The sequence below is a fragment of the Pseudorasbora parva genome, chromosome 5 (assembly GCF_024679245.1).
Source record: "Pseudorasbora parva isolate DD20220531a chromosome 5, ASM2467924v1, whole genome shotgun sequence".
NCBI lineage: Eukaryota > Metazoa > Chordata > Actinopteri > Cypriniformes > Gobionidae > Pseudorasbora > Pseudorasbora parva.
This window is the reverse complement of record NC_090176.1, coordinates 11,280,546-11,292,904: the sequence shown is the minus strand read 5'-3', so window position 1 is coordinate 11,292,904 and position 12,359 is coordinate 11,280,546.

Here is a 12,359-nt window from a genome sequence, read left to right as displayed (position 1 = left end):
ACCTCCCGGCCTGTAAGCTCCTCCCGCTGCCCGTTCCGAATCGCCAATGGTCACACCTAAGAGTGGATTTTATCACTGAACTACCTGTGTCCGATGGCAATACCTGTATCCTTGTTGTGGTAGACAGACGGGTAATGTCACAGACTCGCCCGGGCTCCCACGTCACCGAATCACAGCGCACGCTCTCACCTGAATACTAATCACCCACACCTGCAGTAAATCACCACCACTATCACCAGGAGCACAAAAGACACACACACACAGCCAGTCACTGTCGGTCGCGTTAAGAGAAAGGTACTAACCTCTTCTGCTTACCTTAGTACTCCCTCGATGTTACCCGCCAGCCTCCAGCGTCTATTACCAAGTCTCTAGCGAAATCCTGTGTCCAGCGTGTGTGTGTTCCATGTTCTCCAGCTTTCCTCTCCAGTGATCCCTCAGACAATTCCCCAGTGCACCTTGAGCCAGGTGCGGAGTGGGACCCATTTTCAGCCCGGGAGCCCAAGACCGCACATTTGACCGCGTCATCCTCCAACGCCTTTCTTTTTTTAACCTGGCTTTTTCAGCTCCCCTGGCAACTTTTTACTATACATTTTATACTTCTGCGATTAGCTTATTCTCTCCACAGCATTAAATTACGATTTTGTTTTGTTTCTCCATGGCAACAAGCTGAGTACACCAACGCGCTAGAGTTCGCCGCATTCACACGGAGCGTAGGCGTTAACGCTTCCCATTTACTTTGAATGGGTGACATCATCCGTTGCCGAACTGAATTGTGGGTTCCGTCGCGGCGCTTCACTCGCGTTGCAAGCGGCAGAAGTTGAAGAATTCTCAACTTTTCAAGCGCCAGCGCAGGCGTCATCCAATCAGATCGCCGTATGCAAATATCCTACAGCAGACGCTAGCCAATTGCGTTCATTACTGCTCCGTGAACCATCCAGACCATAGACCGTTAAAAATCCAGACGCAGCTCCTGGACCACTACGTGATATTCTTCCCGCTGTCGGCGCTTTTTCGGGATTTAATGTACTTAACAGCTTCGTGCACCTGTGCAGTGCGCTGACAACAACTACACGGGCAATCGTACTCGCACATACAACCAAAAAAGGCGCTTTTTTGTGTTGTGTTTTGGTCCAAGCGGCAAGTTAATGTGATTGGCTGTTGTCACTATGACGATCGCGTCAGCACCCAGCTTCAGCCACGCCTTCCGTCAAGCGTTAACGCCTACGCTCCGTGTGAATGCGGCGTAGAGAGAGAGAGAGAGAGAGAGAGATAGCTGTGACAACAGAAAGCGGCATTTTTTTAATGCACGGTCCGACGATCATGCGCTGCTTTAAATTGAAATCTAGTGTAATTAGCGGCGCTGTTACACACAGTAACTAAACACATATAGACGTACAGAGAAAATTAAGAGAAAATAAAAATGAAGCAGCCGAGTTCCCCCTGATTTTCCCGATGGCCACTCCGCCCCTGCCCTGAGCCTAACCAAGACCAAGCCATCACCCATCCACCTGCACTCCATCTAGTTTCACTCTCACTGGTGTTCAAATAAACCTGCAAACTCACCATCTTGTCTCTGCAGTCTCTGCAGAGTGTAATCCCTAGCCATACACTCTCTTGCTTTCCAAATTCGTTATCTCAATCAAGAAGTTCTGGATTGACGTTGAAAAAAAATGATTTAAAAAAAGCAGACTTTATGTCCTTGAAGCGAGAATATCCATAACTTGTTGTTCCAAGTGTGAGTTTCATGATCCTTGATGCTGAAGCTCCTCCTGGCTTCTGTGGAAGTAGAGTAGTATTCTAGATAATATTTCCATTTTGACAGAGATTTCGTCTGCATGGCCTTCCTCCTCATAATCCTCCTCTTCAGATTCCTGGTAATCCTCTTGAAACTCGGTTTCATCTTCTGTGTCAGTAGTAAAGTCCTCAGGATTATCTGGGTCAGTGTTTCCATGCTTTCTTCATTGTCACTTTGATCCAGTATGAAATCCATGGTCTCCTCAAGACTGTACCTTTTGGCCATGGTGCTGCCACAGAATGAGCTGTGTGCAGGGACTCAGACAGACACTTTTATACCCTAACTGTGGGATGGTTTCAAAATACTCTTTCATTTAACAGTAAACTTTCTTAGAGTCCAAAAGTTGATCTGCCTTTCATCTTTCTTTTATTTGCCCATTTCCCTCTCTTTCTCTTTATGTGTGTGTATGTGGTGTTATGTATACCCCTTCACACTGATGTGCATTTATGTGGACCTCAAGGACTGATTAAGTTTTAAAGGTATGGTTCACCCAAAATGAACCCTCTATGGCATGACTTTTCATTTTAGGGGGAAAAAAATATTTCACCCCATTTTTGGGGAGCTTTGGGGTCCCTGATAATGTATCCATCATAAAATGTATAAAATGATTCTATAATTTTTACAGAGTCCAAATCATGTCTTCAAGCAATGGACACTAAAAGTTGATCATCATCTAGTGGACTTCATTTGACTAAAGGGTATTATTTACAGAATCAGTTCTTTAGTATTATCTTCTGCTGGGTTCCAGGCCATGTTGGACTTTCAGGAAATTAACAAGCTGATGCAGCTGCAAAGGAAGCTTTATTCAGGAAGTAAATTAATGTCAAATTCCTCCCTCAGATATCAGACCTATTAATCGTTAAATCTTAAATAAGTGGCAAGAATAGTGGGATACGTGCAAGAATAATAAGCTATGGAATCATCTAGGAATGGGATAATTTCTTTTAAAACTAGATGTGATCAAGTGATCTTCACCAGATGTTTGTCTCATGCCAAGTTTTGCAAGACTCTTTCTATCAAACAAACATATTTTATTGGAATGTCCTGTGTTTAATACAAGTAGAATGCTCTTTTATGAAGTTAGTTCAATCAAAAATGTATTTAGAAAGATTATGCCTGAAAAGGTTTATTTTTATATATGTTAATTTTAAAACATCTTTGATTTGCTGTGTGTTTGCTTGGTTTTATTGTATTTATGTGATATTTGTATTTTTTGTAATTGAGTTTTTGCCATGAATATAGCCTTACATGCTGACATAGCATTAAATAAAAACATTTTGAATCTGATCAATTTAATGCATCCTTGCTGAATAAATGTATTAATTTACATTTCATGCCCCCAGAAAATAAATTAAATTCTTACTGATTCAGAACTTTTGAACGGTAGTACAATGTTGATAACCTTTCTATAATTTTCACTTGCTGCAGGGCTTAAACGGTTAATTCTCCCGAAAATGAATTCGGTTTAGTCCACAATTTCTGAATAGACATGATCGCTTTATATGATGAACAGATTGAATTGATGCTTTAATTCACATATAAACATTCAAATACATTATGATATGGTAAATTTGAACTGCACAACAAATTAATTTCCTTTGACATTTATTTCAAAAACATTTCTGTGTTTTTGAAATAACATTTCTACAACAAAAGTTTCTGTGCGCTTTTATGATTTTAATTTCGTGTAAATGGGACTTTTATTTTGGTGCGCCCGTTTGACGTCATAAGACTGCGATTGGTTGTGATTCGGCTGGAGAAAGGTTTGTGTTTTTAATCATTTAAAGTGTTTAAATCTGCGCAGACCGTTATGATAACTATACAGTTTTCACATTAACCGAGAAACAACTGCTTTTGAACATTGTAATGCTTTATCTAACACGTTATTTTTGTTAGTCCATACAAGAGTAACAGTAACATTGGTCATTTCGCTCCCTGTATCGTTATTAAAATAAACAACATTTTACTTGTGAAAATTATGTAAGGCTACTCATTTATTTGGTGGTTTATTTACTCCTTTATATTGATTTACTATCACGGGAAACGAGAGTCACGGGTTATCATTTGGCGAGCAAAGATAAAACAGAAAGTTAAAGTATATTGAGCGAGCTTTTGACTTATGTCACTGTATTCACTGTAACAGTTAAATTGTAACGTTACAGCGCACGAACACTCAGACACGACGAGCTGAATCTAACTCAACATTTGATGAGAGGGGTTTATCAGCATATGCAGCACATGCTATGTTTTATGTCTTAATTCATTGTCTTAATATTTCTCTTGTGTCCTGAACATTAATGATAGTGGAAATATAAAATAATCAAATAATGCGTTTTTAAAGTCAGTGTTTGAGCTGCTCTTGATTTTCATCAATGACTGATTATTGTGCTGTTTGGGCCTATAAAATAATGTTATATTGTTATAATGTTATATTAATAATATTACTAATAATGATTTGATGCAATAGTGTCATTAAAATGTTTTGATAATGTGTTATGGTAACAAAACAAAATGCTGATTAGTAATGATATCGTTTTCATCTCGAGTAACCGTATTTTCCGCACTGTAAGGCGCACCGGATTATAAGGCGCACCCAAGGGGGTAATCTAGCGCTCGGAAAGCGTTCCACCCATAGGGGCTACCATTGCTAACCAAGCCATCACCTGCTGTTAGCATCCCATTGACTCCCATTCATTTTTGAGTCACTTTGACAGTGAATAACTTTACATCTGAGGGGTTTAAAGACTCAATTTGTCTATTGTTTATTTCTAAAGAAACACGACAATGCATAAAAGGCTCCATAAGGCAATCTTTTACTGTCTATGAGACAGTCGGGGGGACGTGGAGGCATAAAGTCTGATAAAGTCAAGGGGGAAGAATGGGGAGAAGCCCATAGTGAGCCAAAAGCAATGGGAGAAAATATTTAAACAACGTGATTCAGATTTCACTTTCCACAACTCCTAGAAGACATACAGCTGTCAGACAGGTTGCTCACATCACATCTACGTTGTCAAGATCAGTCTGAGCCTGCGCAGTTCGCTCAGCCATCAGGAAATGAGTGCTCCTTTACTGACCTCACTTTCCGCCATTGAAGTCAATGGGATAGCTCTGTCCATTTCTTTTACTGTCTATGGGCGCACCTTCAATGAACGGCCTATTTTAAAACTGTTTTCATATATAGGGCGCACCGGATTATAAGGCGCATAGAATAGAAACTACTGCAGTCAAACGTTTGACTGGGTTTGCGTTATGCATCCACTAGATGGAGCTGTGGTAAAGGGAATGTCAACAAAACAGTCAGACAAACTGACTATTCGCACGGAATTAGTATTGTCTGGGGACCTCTGGTGATTTTTTAATTATTGCAGAGAATGTCTGTGATCTTAATCCCGTGCGAATCGGCCATGTCTGTAATTTGTAAAGTAAAAATTCCCCCGCAAATTACCTACCATATTTCGCCGAAAACCGAGGTCCTGTGATAATATTAGTCCCGTGCGAATCGGCATCTCTGTGATTTGGCCAGGATTAGGCGGCTCGTATATCATTTCGTATATCTCGTATATAGCTCGTATATCTTTATCTTTCACGAAGAATGGAGGCTGCATTCATTATGCGCACCGTTATGAATTCCCGCACGGATTATACTTTCACTTTTGAATGAGTACCAATTTGGGAGCAAATTGCTTGAATGGTGTGTTAAATATTAACATCAATACTATTCTTAATGAAAAACATAACAATAGAACAGTACAATGACAAGCTCGCTTAAATGGGCGCTTTTACATTTAGCTTTGAAACTCAATCTTCCGCCGTATATTGTCAACTTCTCACTCGTGATGAATGAAATCTGACTCCTGCCGCTGGTCTGTGCTCAGTTCAGTTTTAATTGTAGCGTGTTCTCTAACTGAACGAAATAATTTTTATTACTATAAAACTATCAAAACGATATCGATACATATGACTGTTTATGATTTCATACAGCTATAACGAAATAACATTTACAAGTCCTGACATCATATCCGGGAGAAGTCAGTAAATTCGAGTAAAATCACAGGGTTTGCTTATCACGTGCGAATGTGCCACTGCCACGCAAAACTCAGATGTGGAGGAGAAATTTCTAAATCACAGAAGTCCCAGATAATACTAATCTCATGCGAAATCAAACTTTATTAAGCGCTCTGACAACTCCATTCACTCCCATGGTAACGTTGTTCAAACGTTGATGTGCATTAACAATATCTCCCAGCCTTGGTAATCTTTTGGCAGTTGCTGCGAGACGGTAGTTTGTTTGCGTATGGCGAGATTACGTCTTTTCGTAAAACGAAAGCACCAAGAAGGATCGCCTCGAAATTCATCGATGTTCATGCCTCGTACTAGTGCTGTTGCCTTCATTCAAATAGTGACTGTAGAGACGCGGTGTGGCTTTGTAGTTTACCAGTCGTACTGAAACATTTTATTACTATTAAATCGTTTTTATTGGTTATTCATACTGAAACATGTTGACAGAGTGCCTTGATCCATATATAAGGCGCTCCGGATTATAAGGTGCACTGACGTTTTTTGAGAAAATTAAAGGCTTTTAAATGCGCCTTATAGTGCGGAAAATACGGTAGTTATAAAAATGATGTCTCTTGTTTAACAAGCTTTCTTGACAATTTGTGATTTTTTTTTATCAGCTTGCAGTGGGATGCAGTTTTATGGTCTGTTTTTAAATCATTTTCATTGGAGTCTCCAGTTTCCATGTCAATTATGTGGTGATGGCCTTAAAATGTACTAACTTGATAATTTGGTAACATTAGCTATATTGTCAAAAGCATCAGCTATTTGTGATATTGCTTATTATTATCATCGATGCACAATGTCGTCTATTGCTACAGCCATTAGAGTCTGATCTCTGCTCTACTTTTTCTATGCAATTGAAGCTGCGACCATTAAAGGGTTAGTTCACCCAAAAATGAGTTTTTTAAATTTTTTATTAATGACTCGCCTCAATGTCGTTCCACACCCGTAAGACCTCCGTTCATCCTCGGAACACAGTTTAAGATATTTTAGGTTTAGTCCGAGGGCTTTTAGTCCATATGTCATTAGTTGGTTAGTTCGACTCTTGGTCCAAAAATAACAAAAAATACAACTTTATTCAGCATTGTCTTCTCTTCTGCGTTTGTTTTCAAACCTCAAATCAAGATTAAAACGGTCGTGAATCAGCAGATTGATTCGTGATTCGCAGAGATGGGACCAAGTCACACGTGCAAGTCTCAAGTAAGTCCCAAGTATTTTTTTCCCAGGGTATGTCAAGCTAAGTCCACCTTATTATTGTAATTTTACTTGCAGAATCTGATCTTAATAAAGTGAAAAGACAATATATAAGTTACTGTCAGTAAATTACAATAATTTGGATTTGCATTGTAAATACTCATGTTCGGCTAAGATACATTATGGAATCAAGCAAAATTTATTTTTCATTTCTGCCAACAGTTTGAAACATTTTAAAGTTTCAACATTGAGTCCATAAAGCAAATCAACGCCTTAACATCCAACAGACTCCTTTTTGAACACCACCTTCTCTCTCTCTCTCAAACACAGTTTACATACAACATTAAACTTTGTTACATTTCTTCTCTCTCTCTCTCTCTCTCTCTCTCTCTCTCTCTCTCTCTCTCTCTCTCTCTCTCAATTCAATTCAATTCAATTCAGCTTTATTGGCATGACTGTCAGATAGTACAATGTTGCCAAAGCATTAAACATGTAACAAGTTATACAGGTATAGATATCTAAATACAAAATATAATTAAAGAAGAAGAAGAAAAAAAAAACATACATTGCTATATTGTAAATATATTATGCCATAAGTCAATCGGTTGTAAAATCCAGGGTAAATGGTTATAGAGAGCACTGAGGAGACTAAAGAGGTTTCAGCCTTTGTCCCTCATGATATGGCAGGAGGACACATACTGTGCTGCCAAGTGGAGACATTTCTCTTCTTCTCCTAAGATATAACACAGTTTGGGGATTTCACTTGCTTGCTGGACTCGGGGAACATTTGAGTGATTTGGGTGAAGTACGTTTCTCTGATGTTGTGTGTGAGGAAGTGCAGCTCGTCCTCTATGACTCAATCAGAGCAGTGTGAGCACAGTCTGAGCTCTCTGGCTCTCCAGCTCTGCTTGTGTCGGCCCATTTCCACACACACTCAGACTGTGCTCAATCAAACGCAGAGGTGGACAGTAACTAAGTACATTTACTTGAGTACTGTACTTAAGTACACTTTTTGAGTATCTGTACTTTACTGGAGTATAATTTTTTCTGGATACTTTTACTTCACTACATTTGAAAGACAAATATCATACTTTTTACTCCACTACATTTCTATCTAGGTCGAAAGTCGTTTCTGTTGCAGCTCTGAAAGTCGGATGATGATTTTATTCCATCTTTAAAAGTTTTTTTTGGTGTTGTTGTTTCAGAGTCTATCAGGAATCACTCTTATAGGATCATATACATTTTCCCAACTTTTTCTGAACACTGATCAGGTCATAGCAAAATGGAAGAATACCATAGCCATACTTTGAAAGTATGTTTCAGTTTAAAAATCAAGATTAGTTTAGTTGGCATACACTTGGTGCATGTCTTATAAAATATTAAAAATATAAACTTCTGGGAGAAAGAGAAGAGGAAAGTTGGGAGAATATCAGATGTGTATCAGTGTATTGGATCCATGCATTTGGCCTTAAAGTGACAGCAGCTTTGTAAAGAGCTTTGTAACTTATATGCAAGTATTTAAATGAGTTTAAGTTAGTCGTATACTAGTACGTCAGATGGAGCATCACTGAATGACTTAAACCATGATGACAGTGTGCATTTATACAACAATAATAAAATAATGCATTGGCATAAAAAAGGAAATTTACTTTGATACTTAAGTACTTTTGAAAACAAATACTTCTGTACTTTTACTTGAGTAAAAATCTATTTTTACAACTTTCACTTGTAACAGAGTAATATTTGACCAGTAGTTCTTTTACTTTTACTAAAGTAATAGAGTTGTGTACTTTGTCCACCTCTGCTCAAACGATACTTCATCAGGAGTTTTCTCTGACGATAGTCTTTAATTTGGATCAAGTAAGGTGCCAATTGATAATCAGTCTTTATTCTACAGAAGTACTTCAATTTGTTTATTTGGGCTGTTTTGATTTTCCAGTCATTGATGTAATCTTGGTTTTTTTTCCCCCTATTTCTTTAAATTTTGTGAGTTTTGGCCGAATTGTTGGATTGAGTTGGTGTGTTTCCACTAAATAATGCAAGGGGTCATTCTCTGGGTGTCCTGCCCTGTATGTGAGCGCGCAGTGATGGTAGGCGTCTGTAGGCGAGTCTGAGAGATGGAACCAGAACTTTGCCGCTCTCTTCTGGATCTCAGATAAGAGAGGGAATCTGCCCAGTTCTTTTAATTGCGAGTTGATAGTGTGCGGGACTTCTCCTTTTCATTTGAAATCAATGAAGCAGCCAAATATTTTCCTGTGTTTATTTTGATGAACATGTTTTTGGATTAGTGTGTGGAGTGTGTAGATGTGGTTTGAGGTTCTCTGATTGGGCATAAATCCAATTTGACAGTTCTTTAAAATCTTGTGTTCTTGAATGAACTGTACAAATCTGTCATTAATAATGGAGCAGAATAGTTTTCCCAGGTTACTGCTCACTGTAATGCTCCTATAATTATTTGGGTCGTACTTCTTACCTTGTTTAAAAACTGGAGAAATCAAATTTTCTTTCCATATCTCAGGAAAGTGTCCTGGTTTTAATGTGCGATTGAATAATTTTAGAATAGCATCTTTCAGTTTGGAGCTGCTTTGTTTCAGCATCTCATTTGATATTCCATCCACGCCGCAGGATCTCATCTTGTCTGTCAGTTCATGTAATGCTATGGACTGGTCTAAATGGTTTAGCTGGTCTTTTATAGTGCGTTTCAGGTGATGTAATTGGGAGGTTAGATGTTTTTGGGTGAGGGTCGGTTTATTTGGTGAATAGAGATTTTCAAAATATTCATTCCAGATTTTTGGGTCATTGGGAAGCTGTCTGGCTTTTTTGAAATTGTCTAAATTATTCCATAATTCCCAAAAAGAATTTTGATCGACTGCCTCCTTGATCTTGTTTAGTTTTATTTTCATGTGATCAGCTTTTTTCTGTAGTGATTTGTAGATTTTGAGGGTTTACTGATATGTGGCTCATATTTGTTGGTTTGCCGGGTCTCTATGTTTTTTCTTTGATAACGACCGCAGATCGTTTCTTACTATTTGTCATTCTTTATCAAACCAGCCAGCATTAGCCATTTCCTTTTTGCATCTGTATTTTTTTCTTTTCCTCAGGGCTTTTTTGGACACTGTAGAGAAGATTTCAGTTAGCTGTTCAGTTGCTAGATTGGTGGTTTTCTTCTCTTCATTAAATTTGGTCAATAGAAATGAGTCTATCATGTTCTGAACACGAGTGCTGTCGAGCGTGGCTTCATACAGGGCAGGACTCTCTTTACTCCATATATATTTGGGGGGGAGTGGGTACAGTTTAACCTTCTGATCTGAAGGTGGTAGAAGATTCACTGCTCTGTTCAGACTCAGGACTGTGTGACTGTGGTCTGATAAAGGTAGCTGTGGCATCACAGTGAAATAATTTATTTTATTCTGGTCTAAATCTGTGATGGCGTAATCTACTGTGCTGCTGCCTAGATGTGAGCAGTAGGTAAATCGACCCAGAGAATCACCCCTTGTTCTGCCGTTAGCTATATAAAGGCCGAGGCTTTTGCAGAGCTGCAGGACCTGTTTTCCATGTCTGTTAATTGTGTTGTCGTAATTCTGCTGTGGTTTACTAAACCATTTTTGTTGGTTAAGTGAACCGTTTATATATTTGTCTCCATCTGAGCTGATGAAGTCCAGTTCCTTTGCCGTTCTAGCGTTCAGATCCCCCATTAACAGAACCGATCCGAGAGACTGGAAGTAAATGATCTCAGACTGTAGGGTTGAGAAGATGTCATCATCATAATAAGGAGACTCGTATGGGGGGATGTATGTGGCACACAGGTACAGGTCCTCATCTAAACACAAAAGCTCTTTCTGAAGTATTAGCCAAATATGCGTTTTCCCTTTTTTTTTTACCGGCTGAATATAATGCCACAGATGGTCTTTGAGCTAAACTATAATTCCTGCCGAGTCTCTTCAATTTTTAACGTTAGGCTGTTTGATTGAGGGGACACATAGCTCTCTGTAGTTTGAAGGGGTGCGGGATTTGGAGTCTAAACTACTCCATGTCTCAAGTAAAATAATTATATCTGAACTATATACAGTATTCACAAAATCAGGGTTAGTAATTTTCTCTCCAAAAGCTGAAGAGAACATCCCTTGAATATTATAACATGTTATTTTAAACAATGACATTGAGGGATATTTTATACCAGAAAAATGTATGAATTCATGACCAAATAATGTTTTAAAATATAGATTAATCAATTAAAAAAAGGTAAAGGGAGTGAATCAATTTTACAAATTTAACAGATAAAAAACAACAACAATTTAAATTAATTGAGAAGTAATTCTGATTCTTGTCTACAGACACACTGTGAGAACTTAAGTTAACAGGTTATCACATATGATTTTCAGCATGTGTTTTATCTGGGTGAGGTCGCTGGTGTCTGCTCTACCTCGTACTGCCACTACAGCGGCGTAGCTGTCTGTCTGCCTGACCTCGAGGTCAGGATGGGTTCTCTGAGGCCTTCTCAGAGCTGACTCCTTGATGGTTTTCACGAACAGTCTCATGCCCTCTCGATGGATGTGGTCATACAGATGCTTCTGTGTGATGTGCTGATGGTCGGCTATGTGGACATTTGGTATTGGAGCACAGACTCTAGCTATCTCCGTGTTGATGGTCTTTTGCGGCACGTATCTGCGAGGTAGAAGATTTGAGATGATGACTTTGGCTCTGGGGTAGATCCTCCTGGCAGGTCTTTCGTTCCGGTGTGAATTTATGATGCGTGTTGGCTCGCCCAGTGCACCCTCTCGCAGCAGTCTCAAAGCAGACTCTCTCTCTCTCTCTCTCACACACACATACACACACATCCAGTCATGACAACGCTATTCTCAGTCTGCGCTCCAGCTGGGTCAATTTTTATGTTTATTAAATAATTTATATATTTTATATTCAAACTGAAAACATGATGTGATTAACACTCAAGTCATCGTGTCTCAAGTCAAGTCAAGTCAAGTCCCGAGTCTTTAACTTCCAAGTCTGAGTCAAGTCTTAAGTATTTTCTATTTTGTCAAGTCAAGTCACAAGTCATAAAAATAGCGACTCGAGTTTAAGTCACCAAGTCACAAGTCCCCATGTCTGGTGATTCGTATCGCCAATGTCACATGATTTCAGCAGTTTGTGTTCTGAATCATGATTCATGACCGTTTTAATCTTTGTTTGAGGAACACGGAAGAGAAGACAATGCTGAATAAAGTCATATTTTTTGTTATTTTTGGACCAAAATGTATTTTCGATGCTTCAAAAGAGTCTAACCAACTGATGTCACATATGGACTACTTTG